The 16,335-nt window shown below is 35.4% G+C and overlaps 1 long non-coding RNA gene across 2 annotated transcripts in view; it reads right to left on the bottom strand.

The window, feature by feature from the left end:
• LOC128014477 (uncharacterized) overlaps window positions 1-16,335 on the bottom strand; it is a 155,859-nt gene that overhangs the window by 111,652 nt on the left and 27,872 nt on the right. The gene's annotated exons all lie outside the window — the stretch shown is intronic.

The raw sequence follows: 16,335 nt of genomic DNA, 5'->3' as shown, positions 1-16,335 counted from the left end.
AAAAATGTTCTGAAAATTAAGCGAAATAATTACTTTGGCTTGGGTTCGTGATAGCTTCATGAAATGTTACGTCTGGCACAGAGTTTGGCAGTGACTTATAGACACTGGAAAAAGAGAAGAAAAAAACTGCTTAGAGCCACATTTATGACAAAGAATGAAAAATATGGATCACTGACAAGAGTAGATTGAAGACATCACAGTGATGCATTAGGAGAACCATCAGGTGTTTGCAGTTGGCACTGGTGTTTCCCAAATTTCATCAAATTAGAAAAAGGGTTTTATTTAAGACTTCAGTGAAATTAGACCTTTTGTCTGCTATCGTTTAGAATTGGAATAAAATGAAATGAAATAATTAATAAAATAAAATAAAATAAAATATACATTTGAAGACATCCTGGACTATGCAGATTAAGAATACAAAGTATATTAAAAAAAAATAATAATAATTAAAGAATTATGCCAAGATGTATCAAATAAATAAAGTGAGGGAAAGTCTTTCAGTACCTAGCAACTGTTTGTAGCATTATACCATTTGTCTACTGGTTAATAGAATATAATAGAATAGAATAGAATAGAATAGAATAGAATAGAATAGAACAATAAAATAATTTTAAATAAAATAAAATAATTATTCAAAAAGATTTGATGTTTCATCCTGGACTATGCAGATTGATTTCATTCACTTATTTATATATATATAAATAAGTGAATGAAATCAATTATAATTCAATCAATTTATAAAAAAAATTTAAATATAAACAATTAATCAAAATTATATATATATATATATATATATATATATATATATATATATATATATATATATATATATATATATATATAATACTTGTCAATTATCTAAATTATCATTTAGTTTAGAGCAAATAAACTATTTAAAAAATCTTGTTTTGTTTTTACATTTCTTATAGTTTAAATAAATTTAATCAAGTTAAAAAAAAAAAGAAAATAACCGTTATTATTAATTATATAAAAAATGTATATGACAATAATAATTTATATACAACTAGCAATTTACATGATAATGGTTATAAATATTTTTGTAAAGAAAAAGTAATATATATATATATATATATATATATATATATATATATATATATATATATATATATATATATATTTTTTTTTTTTTTTTTTTTTTACTTTTTCTTTACAAAAATATTTATAAGGCTTCCGGTTTGAGCAATGTAGGTAGAGGACGTGTGTGTGAGCCTCCCGAAAACTTCAAATTTAAATATTAATAACTGTTTTCTATAATAGGTCAGACACGCATTAGGGGGCTATTATACGGGTGCGGTGGCAAAATGCCTAACTCTAAAACGAAAACTGATCAAGATTCGAAGAAAACTTCCATAAGCAGCAAGTTAGCTAAAATGGCGGCGGCTGCATCGGAGGCTAACGAGGAATTTTCTTTGAGTATGCTGACTACGGAGCTGGAAAAACAGCGAGTATATCTGAAAGAGGATATGAGTGCGTTAATCAAGTCTTCCCTAGCACCAATTCAACTATCCATCGAATCGTTTCAAGAAACCGTGGATGCGTTCGGAAAACGTCTCACAACCGTGGAAACTACGGCAGGAGAAAACTTCGAGGCCCTTGTTAAAGCGGAGGCAGACATCGCTGCGCTAAAAACAACCAACGAGGCGCTGTTAGACCGTTTGGACGATTTGGAAAATCGTTCACGCAGGGCAAATCTTCGGATCATAAATGTGCCTGAGGACAGTGAAATCGGAAAGGATATGATTAAGTTCACTTCTGATCTACTGAAAGACGTCATGGGGGATCAGGTGTTCGAGAAACCGCCAGAACTGGAAAGAGCACATCGCGGATTGGCGCCTAAACCCAGAGATGGTCTACCTCCAAGACCTATTATTGTATGTTTCCATCGATTCCAGGAGAAGGAACGAGCTTTGCGCTGGGCTAGGCAACACGAGCTGCAGTATGGAGGGAAGACTCTCAGATTCTATCCTGACCTAAGCACGGCACTCTCCAAGAAGCGCGCTGCATTCAAGAACATTAAAACAATGCTCTACCAGAAAGGGATCCGTTTCAGATTTCTCTACCCTGCCCGCCTGCGATTCACATACGACGGGGAAACCTTCACTTTTGAATCAGCACCCGAAGCCGAAGCATTTTACGAACGACGGATTAACGCGACCGTTGCTGCAGCAGGGGAGTAACGTAATTTGCTAACCACATAATTCTAACGGACTACTTTAAAGATATGCACACAGCTATTTTTGCTGCAGGTTTTTTGTTTTTTTCCTCCACTATGACGGTCATCATTTGGGGTTAGGCTAAAAAACATCGGTGTATGTACTGTTAATGACGGATGACATATATGCTCGGAAGACAGACTATAAGTGCCCCCTCCCTTTTTTTTTCTTTTTTTTTTTTTCTCATGTCTGCCTATCTAAATACAGTCTATACAGTATTTACAAACTGATGTGATGTGTAAGGATTAGGTTGCCGGGGGGCTCAACAGTTGAGTAGATAATGAAGAGTTACTGGGAGTACAACGGGGTTATAGGAGTCCTGCGGCTTACCTCAGTTGGGGAGGTAAACCTAGGAATGAGTGTTCTAATGTTCATGGGTTGGTTTACTGCCTTATTGATTGTGTTTTTCTTTTATTTTCCTTTTTTTTTTTTTTTTTTTTCTTTTTTCAATGGATACCAGTTCTGTCTATGCCACAGTGCAGTGTGTATCTTTTATAGGGAACTATGTCCGATGTTTAAACAGGAATGACAGGAAAGTCGTGTGTTAGGTTTACATCATGGAATGTTAAAGGTCTTAATGGTCCTATAAAGAGGTCAAAAATCTTTTCCCACCTTAAGCGTCTTAAATCCGATATTATCTTCCTTCAAGAGACACACTTACTCAATTCAGATCATCTTAGGTTGCAAAAACCATGGGTGGGACACATTTTCCATTCTAAATTTAATGCTAAGGCAAGAGGAACAGCTATAATAATACACAAAAAAATTCAATTCTCTGCCTCTAAAGTTATTAGTGACCCTCAGGGTCGTTTTATCATGGTGTCTGGAAGGCTATTTCATACCCAGGTCTTGCTGGTGAATGTTTACGGCCCTAATTGGGATGATAAGAACTTTGTAAATAAGTTGATTGCTGCTTTACCTAGCTTTAATTCAGATTATCTGATTTTAGGTGGTGATCTAAACTGTGTAATGGACCCAAATCTGGACCGCTCCAACCCAAAACCGCAGCCCCCTTCTAAAATGGCAAATGAAATCTCAGTCTTCTTGAGCCAGACTGGCTGTGTAGACCCCTGGCGCTTCTACAATCCCCATAATAAGGTTTATTCTTTTTTTTCACATGTACACCATTGTTACTCAAGAATTGACTACTTTTTTATCGACAAAAATCTCCTTTCTTCAGTAAAGGGAGTTGAATATTCAGCTATTGTAGAATCTGATCATGCTCCCTTATTACTAGATCTCTCCTTTCCATCTAATCTTACGAACCACATATGGCGATTTAATTCTTCACTATTGTCAGACGACTCATTTTGCAAACATGTATCCTCTTCAATTGACAATTTTTTAAAATTCAACTCAACGGAGCAAGTCTCCCCCTCTCTCCTCTGGGAGACGCTGAAAGTAGTGCTCAGGGGGAACATTATATCATACACTGCTTTTATTAACAAAGAGAGGGAAAGGAAAAGGCAACAGCTAATTGAGATGATATCCAAAATTGACAGTCAATACTCTACTTCTCCTACACCAGAACTTTATAAAGAAAGGATAGATCTTCAAAACCAATATAATTTAATTTCATCAAGTCACGCAGAACGGCTTATTCTCCAGTCACGAGGTTTTTTCTATGAGCATGGTGATAAGGCTGGTCGACTTTTAGCCCATCAGCTTAAATCCAGATCATCAGCTCAACATATTACTCAAATCACAAATGATGCTGGGGTTTTAACTATTGATCCCCTTGCAATTAATAACACATTTATGAACTTTTATTCTAGCCTTTATAAATCAGAAACCCCTAAGGATCAGTCTAAATTGGTAGAGTTTTTTGACATCATAAATGTCCCCACAATTTCATCGGAACATAAAAAAGATTTAGATCATCCCCTTCAGCCACAAGAAATATCTGCGGCCATATCAGCGTTGCAAAGCGGAAAGGCCCCGGGGCCTGATGGCTTTCCGATCGAATTCTATAAGAAGTTTTCTACTAAATTGTCTCCACTCTTGCTTAATATGTTTGAATATTCTTTGTCTCAAGGAACTTTACCAAAGTCCCTTACCGAAGCTCTGATTACACTTCTATTGAAGCCTGAGAAAGACCCAACACAATGTAGCTCATATCGACCAATTTCTTTGCTAAATGCAGACGTCAAAATCTTAGCCAAATTACTGGCTATTCGATTAGAGTCTCCCTTGGTCAGTATCATTTCAGCTAATCAGACTGGTTTTATAAAAGGTCGGCACATCTTCTCTAACATTCGTCATCTTTTGAATGTTCTTTACACTCCTCAATCCCAGGACACCCCTGAAATTGTAGTTTCGCTGGATGCCGAAAAGGCATTTGATCGGGTGGAATGGGACTACCTTTTTTTTGCTATGAATAAGTTTGGATTCGGCCCCAGATTTATAGAGTGGACCCGTCTTCTGTATACTTCCCCAGTTGCTTCAGTGGTTACTAATAAATGGCGATCCAAAAATTTCTCTTTATCAAGGGGCACTCGGCAGGGGTGCCCATTAAGCCCCCTTCTGTTTACAATTGCAATTGAACCACTTTCTCTGGTATTAAAATCCACACCCTCTTTTCATGGTATAACCAGATGGGGTGTTGAACATAAGCTCTCATTATACGCTGATGACTTGCTTCTTTACATTTCAGATCCTTTATCATGCATCAATGATATTATCAAAATCTTGGACAATTTTGGGACTTTCTCAGGCTATAAATTGAATATTTCTAAAAGTGAATGCATGCCTGTTAACACAATTGCCAGGCAAATGCCTGATTCTGCGTTCCCCTTTCACTTGGCAAGATCTGGGTTTAAATATCTGGGCATCAATATTGCACATAACTTTAAAGGACTATTTGAAAATAACTTTACTCCTCTTTTAATTAAACTTAAATCTGATCTTCAAAAATGGAGGATTCTTCATCTAACTCTGGCTGGTAGGGTGAACTGTGTTAAAATGACAGTTCTCCCGAGATTCTTATATTTATTTCAATGCCTACCCATCTTCCTATCCAAAGCTTTTTTCAAAAGATTAGACAAACTTATTTCTATTTTTATATGGGATGGAAAAACCCCTAGGATTAGGAAAGAGTTTCTCCAGAAGCATAGGAGTGATGGGGGTTTAGCTCTCCCTAATTTCTTATATTATTATTGGGCAGCTCAAGTTCAAAAGATAGTCTATTGGATGCACCCATCAAGTACCACTGATTGGTGTGAAACAGAATCTAAATCCTGCACAGCAACCTCTCTACAAGCCCTATTAACATCTAGTCTACCTATTAAAATAGTACAATATACATCAAATCCGGTTGTTCATTCTACTCTTAAAATTTGGACTCAGCTACGCCAACATTTGCAGTTGAGACAAGCACTTTTGCTTCAGAGCCCAATATGCACTAATCATGCATTCCTCCCTGCCAAACTAGACTCTGCATTTAAACAATGGCAAGATAAGGGCATTGCTCAATTTGGTGATCTTTATATTGACGGTCTTTTTGCTAGTTTTAACGATTTGCGTTCCAAATTCAATCTTAATCAAGCTGACCTTTTTCGTTATTTTCAGATTCGACATTTTGTGAATGCCCAAAGCCCATCATTTCCACATATTCCATCTAAGTCTCCTGCAGACTCTCTGTTTGAAGCTCCCCTCCATTTACAAGGTTTTATTTCAAGAATATATACAATTTTCCTGTCCTTAAAAAATGTAGGAACAGACAAAGTTAAAAGTGGATGGGAAAAAGAGATCGGAACAGTATTCTCAGAGGAGTTCTGGAGCAATGCCCTCCATAGAGTGAATGGTAGTACCTCTTGTGCCCGATTGAGTCTTATACAGTTTAAGGTTTTGCACCGTGTGCACCTAAGCAGGGTAAGGATTGCTTCTTTTAATCCTACTTTTGATAAGACCTGTATAAGATGTCACACTGAAGAAGCTGATTTGACTCACATGTTTTGGACGTGCCCTACACTCACTGTCTACTGGTCAACCATATTTGATACACTCTCTCAAATATGTAACGTACAACTGAAGCCTTGTGCTGAATTTGCTATATTTGGTGCTCCAACTGATGAATCGAATCTGACTCGAAGACAACTAAACATTATTGCTTTTGCATCCTTATTGGCTCGCAGACGGGTGTTATTACATTGGAAATCTGCAAACCCACCTAAAGCATCGCATTGGCTTCAGGATCTGATGTTATACCTACATTTGGAAAAGATTAAATATTCAATTAGACATTCCCATAAATTTTCATATGTCTGGCAACCCTTATTATCCTATTTCTCTGCCATAAATGTTCTTCCTGGGGAGTAGTGGGATTTACCTTTGTATAAAATATTATTATTATTTTTTTTTTTTTGACAAACTCATGGTCTTTGATGCTTCGGCACAAGTGCTTCAGGTGTTTCTCCAGGTATTTACATGTGTAAATATATAGGGCTTGTGTTTATTGTTGGATCATGGTTTGCACTTTTGATTGTGGTGTCCAGCTGTTTCTCTCCTTTTTTTTTTTTTTTTTTTTTTTTTTTTTTTAATTTATTTAATTATTTATTTATTTATTTTTATTTTTTTTATTAACATTGCCAATGTCTAACTGTGGCATAATTTTATTATCTTAATTTATTTCATTATTGTATCATTATTATCATTATTTTCATCATCTTTTGAAGTATTACTACTAATGAATATCATGTAAGGCAGATTGTTCTGGGTTGGTTGGGGAGGGATTGAAAATGTAAAAAAAAAAAAAAAAATACAATTTGTATATGCAATAGCATTTGTCCTTGAAATAAAAATATATATACAAAAAAAAAAAATAAAAATGTAAATAGAACATATATTTAAATATATAAATAAAAAAATTGGAAGTGTAAATTAGGACAGAATGTCCATAGAAATGGCCAAAAAAAAAAAAAAAAATATTTATAACCATTATCATGTAAATTGCTAGTTGTATATAAATTATTATTGTCATATACATTTTTTATATAATTAATAATAACGGTTATTTTCTTTTTTTTTTAAACTTGATTATATATATGTTTTGTTAAGTAACCCCTGCTGTACACATACCACTGGTTGGGAATCACTAGCCTAGATGATTTACGACAAGAACAAGGCTGTGTATTTAAATCACAGAGATAAAAAACTAATATAAACATCTATGTTATATATCTCATGGATCTGACAGCAAAGTTCATCAGCATTTCATCTCTGTAATGTCTGTGATGTCATCTTCAATCAAAGCAGGAACTGTTATTCTTCAAGCCCCTTCTGTGATGCCAAAAACTGATCTGTAGCCTATTTATTCTTTCCAGCGTCCAGTTTATATTTCTGTCATACTTGATATTGCTTGATGCTACTTAATGAGACCCCTTGATCATCATGTGCACTCCTAATACAAACCTTTTTTTTTTTTTTTTTTTTTACAAGAAATAAGAATTCAAAGTAACCAAGACCAAACTACTCAAACATTAAACACTGTCTGCCCTTTCCAATGTGTAAATAACCTAGTTCACTGCATCCATCCAGCAGAATGCCCTTTCGAGTGCTCCAACCGTGCTTATGGCCTCCCCCCTAGTGGCAGGAAGTAGTGTGTGCTAATGTGAAATTCAGAGGAAAAGGGATAAACACAGTTCCCATGACTGGCGATTCTATAAATACACACACAACCTGCATAAAGATCAAACTCATCGGCAGTAAAGGCAAAAACACACGACCCACTAAATGTCAACCATCTGAAACTCTCGCATCGGGCCACCTTACAATCTCCTGTCAGGGTGAAATACTTTCCTTCAGGAGATAAATCAGCGCAGATACTGGAGTATGTTCAAGGTTCAGAAGATACATTATTATCAGACGGCTCATCTTGGAACATGTTTTTGCACTGGATGAGCAGAGAAAGATGACGGAAAGGCAGTCGTAGTGGAAACCAGACTGACGCTAAACTGTAATTTGCCTGTCGGCGATGGCAAGACTTTGTCATTGAGCAGCTAGCAATGCTTTGAAGCAGGTGTTAAAACAGTTTCCTTCAGAAACCGTCTGAAGATGCAGAAATATGGATACTGGCTTATGAATCGTCCATAAATCGCGCACAAACAAATCCTCCGCCAGCTGCCACTCTTTGCATGACGATCATCTACTGGTGTTCATTATTACAAAGGTGAAGTGTAATGATGGAAACCCTTCACTGGCATATCATCCAGGAAAACACTCATTTAGGCGTCATGGTGGCAGTGTTTGTGTGCTTCTCTGTGTCTTGGGTTTTTGATGGCGCTCACAGGGGTAGAATCTGGGATTAGACGAGCCGGCAAGCCAATGCGAGTTAGACCTGAAAATACACCAATAATAGATGTTTTGACCATCATCAGCGTAATAATAAGGATCATTCTGTCTACCGCGATGCCATGTATTTAAGACCGGGGTTGGATGGAGGACGGCGGTGCTTCATCTGAACAGTTTTCAATTGAGTCCTCAAGCACTGCACGCAAAACTAAACAAATATACAGCACATTAAGCAACGTCTGAATCACAAGCAAATGCCTCTTTCTGGTTGTTTTTAGTTAATCAAAAACATTCAACTGCAGTTCAGTTCAAATGATTCTTATGAAGAGATTCTTTGACTGAATCATTCAAGAAAAGTCCATGTTCCTTACTGAATTAACATCCTGTACACACATGTTTATGACACCAACATTTTCGATCTTTAATTAAGAACTTTGTTTAAGGCACTTTTACTTAAATAGCTAGTTACTTCAACCCTATGGCTCTGCTTCAAACCATGTGTGGCATTGGTACTATACAATAACATGCTATTATTTAGACAGGTAATATTTTTACTTATTTGAATGATCAGGTCTATTTTAACAGAAGCCAAGCTTTATTATTGCATGTCCTTTGCTTTGTATAGTAATAAATAGTTACATTTTTGGGTTATTTGACAATATCAGAATAAAGTGAACTTGCAGAGTTCATAGGCATTTAAAGATTACCACTGACATGGAAATGAAAATAAAAAAACTCTTCACATTTGACCGCTTACTGAACATCTGAAGCTAAACAACGATCAAATGCACACTGACGGATCTTCTTTCATCTGTCCGCCAAAACGTTATTAAATGCATATTTCTGTCTAAAGGCATTCCTCTTCAATATGATAACCTTATAATGTGGATTATAATGCTTATTTTTAAATAACAAAAAACCCCAAAGTTACATTTTTGACAACTGTAAAGGCCTATTCACACCAAAAGTGAAATTAGGATTTATGCTGTGTGCTGTGTGCACACCAAATGTGTATTGCTCTAGATTGCTCATGGGATGTAAAATCATTACATAATGCTCTCCTCTATTTTCTGATACAACTGGACGCTTTTACTTTTTTTATCACACGTTTGTCACAATAGCATCGCCCAATTTGCGCCACCTGGCGTTACATTACAGCTCGCATTTCTTATAGACCTACCGCTTTACCCCCAATACTGAAATTAAAGTATACGTCCAAAAAATTCACAACATCATTCTTTGTAGCAGAGATAACATTTACTTTTAATATAGTAATATGTTTGGTTTTAAAATGTTTATCATTATACAAATTTTCCAAAAAAGTAACAGAATCGAGTTCACTTTCACATCTCCTTGTGCTCAAATTGTTTAAAATTGCGTGAATGTTTAACTTGGGGAATACTTAAAAATGTGCCAAGAAATAAACTTTCATAATGATGCACAGCACTGGGCAGATTGAGACAGTGACAATTCCATCAACTGCCCCGATCGTCTATCACTCTGTCCGCGGGCCGTCGAGCAGACCCGAAAGTGAACTTTACTGACGTCTGCAGACGATGATCACCTTTTAACCTGTGTAGCTGACGCTTGACTCATCCAGAAAATGACTGCAATAGCAGACTGTCAATCAGACGGCTCGGAGTTCATCTCTGCGCTGCTCCCAATTAACATTAATCATCAAACATTAAGTCTAGACAGAATGGGGTAAACGAGCTGGCAGAGGCTTCCATCGTGTAAAACAATGTGTTATCACTCGCAAGCAAACCGCGAGGGAAAAACACAACTATTACTTAGTGCAATAAATCTTTCATAAGTAGCATGCTAACAAAATTGTTAGCAGAGTGCACATATACCTTGAGCTATATTCACATGTGTAGGTACAACCGTGGGGACTTTCCCTCATTCTAATGAGTCTTTCCTCTCACCAGCCGTGATGATTGTTGTGTAATCTTCCATACATGTCAAACTGCACCACTGCCTGGAGCCAGTACACAACTATAAATTAGACTAGACAGACAAAAAAAAAACAATTATGATGTCTCTATATAACCTTTAAATATATAAATGCAACTTTTAAAGTTACTTTTTTCCCTAGACTTTGATTTTCATTTAGTTAAAGTTGAAATATTAAATAACTTAACTAATAAATAAAAATGTATAAAAATACTATATAGACATAAAATCTAATAAATACTGAATGTTTAACATTATATTAATTGCATACATGCAGTGATGTGAAAAAAAATCGAATAAATGCCCGTTTCTTTTTTGTTTGTTTTTTATATTTGTCACACTTAAAAGATTCAAATCATCAAACTAATTGTAATATTACACAAAGCAATTTTGCATGTAAACAAAAAATGCAGTTTTTAAGTTATGATTTCATTTATAAATGAAAAAAAAGCTGTCCCACCCTATCTGGCCGTACAGTACGTTAAAAATTGCCCCTCCGGTTAAATCATGAAAGAAATGTGATAACCACATTATTTTAGGAAGCTGAGTTAAATGTCACTAGCCACACACAAGCCTGATTACTGACAGACCTGTTGAATCAAGAAAACACTTAAAAAGAAGCTGTCTGACAAAGTGAAGCATGCGTAAAGGAGCAACACATCATGCCGCGATCTTAAGAAATTCAAGAGCAGATGAGAAACAAAATAGTTGACGTGTATCAGTCTGGAAAAGGTTATAAAGCCATTTCTAAGGTTTTGGGAATCCAGCACACCAAGGTCAGAGCCAGAATCCACATACGGGGGAAACTTAAAACAGTGGTGAACCTTCTTAGGATTGGCCGGCCGACCAAAATTACTCAAAGAGCGCAACGACGACTCATTCTGGAGGTCATGAAAGAACCAACAACAACAAAAACACCTAAACAATCTAAAAAACTGCATGCCTCACTTGCCTCAATTAAAAAGGTGGTTGACTTTTTTTTTTTTCTAGGCTTGATTGTGTTAATAGGCTGCACGATCTAGAGCTGCATGATTAATCGTTAAAAGTTCGCGATCCCGATTCCGACAACCACACGATCTCATTTCTAAATGACAACGATTCTCTCGTGTCTGTTAAAGCTCTGACAAAGTCTTAGCGGATCATTCAGATCTGCGTTCGCGCTGCCGCCGACACACAGAGAGCAGTTACCATGTTTGGTTAAGAAACATCTTCACAAACAGTCTTTTCAACCACACGGTATTATTTCTGTCGTACAGGCATTCATATTATCACAGAAATACTGGGATGAAAGTTTATCATTCGGATATAAATATTGATGTCTATGGTAGTACGACCAAAATAGAGCAAATCCGCATTTGAAAGTAACTGCCACAGAATGTTTAATTAAATGAATCATTTATTCATGAGAATAGTTTAAAGACACTAATTCATCCAGTGGGTTTATAAAGTGAGTCGATGAATCATTGATTCAACCAATTTTTCTAAATTGTAATATTAACTTGGTGTATTAAATATATTATTTTAAATACATACACACTGCCGGTCAAAAGTTTTTGAATTTTAATTTTGTTTGTTTTTTTGTTTTTTTAAGAATTCTCTTCTGCTCACCAAGCCTGCATTTCTTTGATCCAAAGTACAGCAAAAATAGTACAATTTAGAAATATATTTACTATTTAAAATAACTTTCTATTTTTATATATTTTAAAATGTAATTTATTCCTGTGATTTTTAAAGCAATATTTATCTGAAACGGAAATCTTTTGTAACATTATAAATGTCTTTATCGTCCCTTTTGAGAAATGTTAAGGATCCTTGCTAAATAATAGTCTTAAATTTCAAGCTATAAAAATTATCTGAGGGGTATTGAGATAAAACTTCACATACACACTGGGGACATAAGAGAAAAATTTAAAATACTGTATCAATGCATTATATGGTCCCTTTAACTAAAATAAGTATTAATAAAATAAATAACAAGAGAAGGCTGACTATAATCAGCATGCTTTAGTGAGGGAAGCCTATTCTTCACCTGCTATTTTGGACTTCAGTGTTGCAAGGACAACGTTTGAGCATTCACATAATATCACATAATATCAATTCATAAAAGAACAATGTATATTTAAAAGCACACGTCCAGTTTTGTGTGAGTGAAGGAAATCCGCTTGCAAGCGGAGAGATCTGTGCTCATGCATTACATGGATTACATAACATTATGAGCTCTCAACATTGCCATTAAGATCTCACTATAGAAACCATGTCAAATTAAGTATAAAGAGAAAAAGAAAAGAAAGTGGCCCTAGGCAGCTGCCTACACATGCCAGGATCCGCTACTAGTTCTAGAAATATACTAAAAACAAGCCCATTACAAAACATCTGCTAGGGGCACACCTGGGGTGGCCTGCCAAATTCCTGGGGGGCTGGTGCCAGCACATAGGCTCACCCCTGACCGCAAGCCATTGAAATAGAAAGTTAATAGCATAACTCAATATTGCCTAAATTCATAAACAAACAAACATTTTCAACAAGACAATATCTGTGTCTCTGAACACTGTCCAGAAACACAATCTTACTCCCCTTTGCAAAGTCACTGCAAGCGATATCCATAATAAGGTCTAAAGATATATACATTCAGACCATTAACACTGTAGCAATGTTGCTATAATGACAGTTTAGAGTCACATTAGCGTGTTTAGATTACACGAGTGGGGAGGAGGTTTTAGACATGTAGGCTTGACTTGCGGTTTCCCTAAAACAGGGGTCTGCTCCTCTGATGTAGCCGTACTGTTATCAGCAGAAGGAAGTGGAAGTGTTATTGTTATAAACCCGCGTCTGGGTGGTCGGCCGACACATGAGTACATCACGCATTCAAACAAAAGAGATTTGCAGAGATACAGTACACTGCAAACGAACACTAACAAAGCTACCAAGGGTTTATATCATAAAGACGACATTCAGAGCTCCCCTGCCTGTTTTTTTTTTACGTAAAAGAGGCCAAAACAAACAATACATGCCTGCGCAAATTTGCCACTAGTGCAAATGCAAATAAGCCTATAAGACAGCTGCTATTGTAGATTTTCATGATTTGCTAACACACTTCAGACGCGTCCAATGGAAGGATAACATGTGCACTGATGTATGTACACGCTTCAGGCTTGATGGCATGAGGCCAGAGCAGACCTGTCCAATCTGCAGGAATGCGTCGCTCCACCCAAGATAAGCAGGTACGGCTTAAAATGACCTGAAAGCAGAATGCTAGCCAGAAAAGATGAGCCAAGTTCCTTGTCAACTCAGTCAGCGTTTATAGTCTGTAGGGTTGTTTTGGAGTCTGGAGTCCAGACCATCGACGACACCCTGTCTCTGCCCAGACCCACTTGTTGATTCTTCTCTGCATTTCTGAAATTATTCGGCCAGCAATTTGTTTCGGTCATGAGTCACATGAGATTTGTTTTAAGTTGTTGATCCCAAAGAATTTAGCGGGATCGCTGACCCAAAGCTAAAAACTCTGTCATTACTCTTGTGTGTTTTCAAATGTTTTTCATTGAATACAAAAGTAGAGATTTTGAGAAATTTGCTGGTCGCCCTTTTCCATGAAAAATACAATGAATGGGGACTGCAAAAAAGCATCAAGCTTCAGAATGATAAGATAAGCACCAAAGTGATCTATATGACTCTTGAGTTATATCTGAAGTCAAATGTCTGTGACAAATAGAACAAAATGAGCCTTAGGGCTTCCGCTTTAGTTCTTCATGGGAGTAAAAATGACAAAGATCAATGTCTTCAAGATAGATCTTTTTAATGAATCAATTGCTCATGTTCATAAAAAACAAATGATTCAATGATTCGGTCTGAATTATTACAATGCCATTTGTAATAACATATTGTAATAACATATATTTGATATATTTGTCAAAAAATTATTTCTTTAGAAATGGATCTTTCCAATCAATCAGTCGCTCCTGTTCATAAAGTCTGAATGATTTGGTTTGAATGATTCAAAAATCAGAGGAATCATTATTTGGAGACGGACCTTTTAAAAAAATCAATTACTCCTGTTCACAAAGTCTGAATGATCCAGTAATTCTCCCTTATTGACATTCTTCATTCATTTTTTTTTTTAATTGATCTTTTCAATAAATCAGTTGCACCTGTACATAAAACTTGACTGATTCAGTGATTTGGTTTAAATGATTCCAATGTCAAATGTTTAATAGAAATAGACATTTTTTTATAAACCTAATTCCCCTGAAAGTTTCTGAATGATTCCAAAGTCAGATTTGTAAATAAATCATTCTTTAGACATGGATCTTTCTCCTCTTCATAAAACCTGAATAATTCTTTTAGAATATCCCCAGTGTCAGATTTGTGAATGAATCGTTCTTTAGAAATGGCTCTTTTCAGTAAATCAGTTGCACCTGTTCATGAAACCTGGATGATTCAATGATTGGCTCCGAATGATTCTAATGCCAGATTTGTGAATGAATCATTATGTGAAGATGGATCTTTTCAATAAATCATTTTCTCAATATGAATAACTGAACGATTCAGTCTGAATGATTCAATGATTCAGTTAAAAAGTACATGTATTCACACAAGAGGTTATTTTTATTACCGTAACTGAAAAAGCTATGCATATTTAATATATTTGGTTTTATCTTTAATGCTGAATGGAAAATGGTGATATGCAGCACTACATTTTCCCATCGAGTCATCAGAAAATTGCCAAATTTATTGCTCAGCTATTATTTTGGAAATGGGCTGGAAGTCTGGACTATTTCTAATCTCAAAACACAAATGAAACCACACACTTCAGACTGGATCTGATAGGAGCCTGCTTTCACCTCTGGTTCTCAAGAGCCCCGTCCCTATGAAAGAAGACAAAACTACAGCCAGACATCAATAAACAGATGCAAACAAACATGAGTAACCAGAGAGGCAGCCGATGACGCTAGAAGATGGAGAGATTGACTGTTTGGCGTGAGATTATCGTCTACTTTAAGGAAGAAGTCATTTTTCAGACATTGCGGTTTCTGTAAAGTTTTCAGAGTAGTCAGTATATCTGTCAATAAAACGTCATTCAGTTGAAACTCATTTTATTGCTCAAGACTTGGTGTTCTCAATTATGACATCAACATTGTCTAAAAAGACACTGATGAGACAATGTGAGGAGAATTGAGTTTATATGGAAATCTGACTTAAGCACAGTTTGAGACATTGTTGGAATCTCTCCTGAAACTCTAGAGGAGACAAATGTGGCATCACTGGAGTGTTTATCTCAGGTGAAAAATACAAAAAGCAGAAAAACAAAAATGTGTCAATTTTCTTTGTTGTATAAGAAATTGGATAATAAAAACGACCTTATTTGTGACATGTTATAGGCTGAAAAAGAGATAACTTCTAATGATTCAAAAAATATCATAAACAAATATTTAATATTTTTTTATAAACATTTTTATAGTGATTATGCCAATTTCTGCATTACTGAAAAATACCTTTTGATTGACTGAGAGCATTCACTATTCTTATTTTAAGTAAAAAAATAAAATAAAAATGAGAGAGAAAAAACGTGACAAATATATTAACTTAATTCAATAGATATTTTCTGGGGAAAAAATATTAATAATGTGTTAATAATTTACACAACCTGACTTACACAGAAAATATTGTTTTAGGGATATTTACTCAATTTTCCATGCAAAACAAGACAAATGTACTCACTATTAATATTATTTATTTATTTATTTATTTATTTATTTATTTATTTATTTATTATTCTATTCTATTTTATTTTTTGCATTTTAGATTTTAATCCCAGTGCAAACCAGTTTGACTATTTAAAATAAAATAGCCAGTAATTATTAAA

The sequence above is a fragment of the Carassius gibelio genome, chromosome B25 (genome assembly GCF_023724105.1).
Source record: "Carassius gibelio isolate Cgi1373 ecotype wild population from Czech Republic chromosome B25, carGib1.2-hapl.c, whole genome shotgun sequence".
NCBI classification, from domain to species: Eukaryota; Metazoa; Chordata; class Actinopteri; order Cypriniformes; family Cyprinidae; genus Carassius; species Carassius gibelio.
This window is presented reverse-complemented; position numbering and strand designations above follow the sequence as displayed.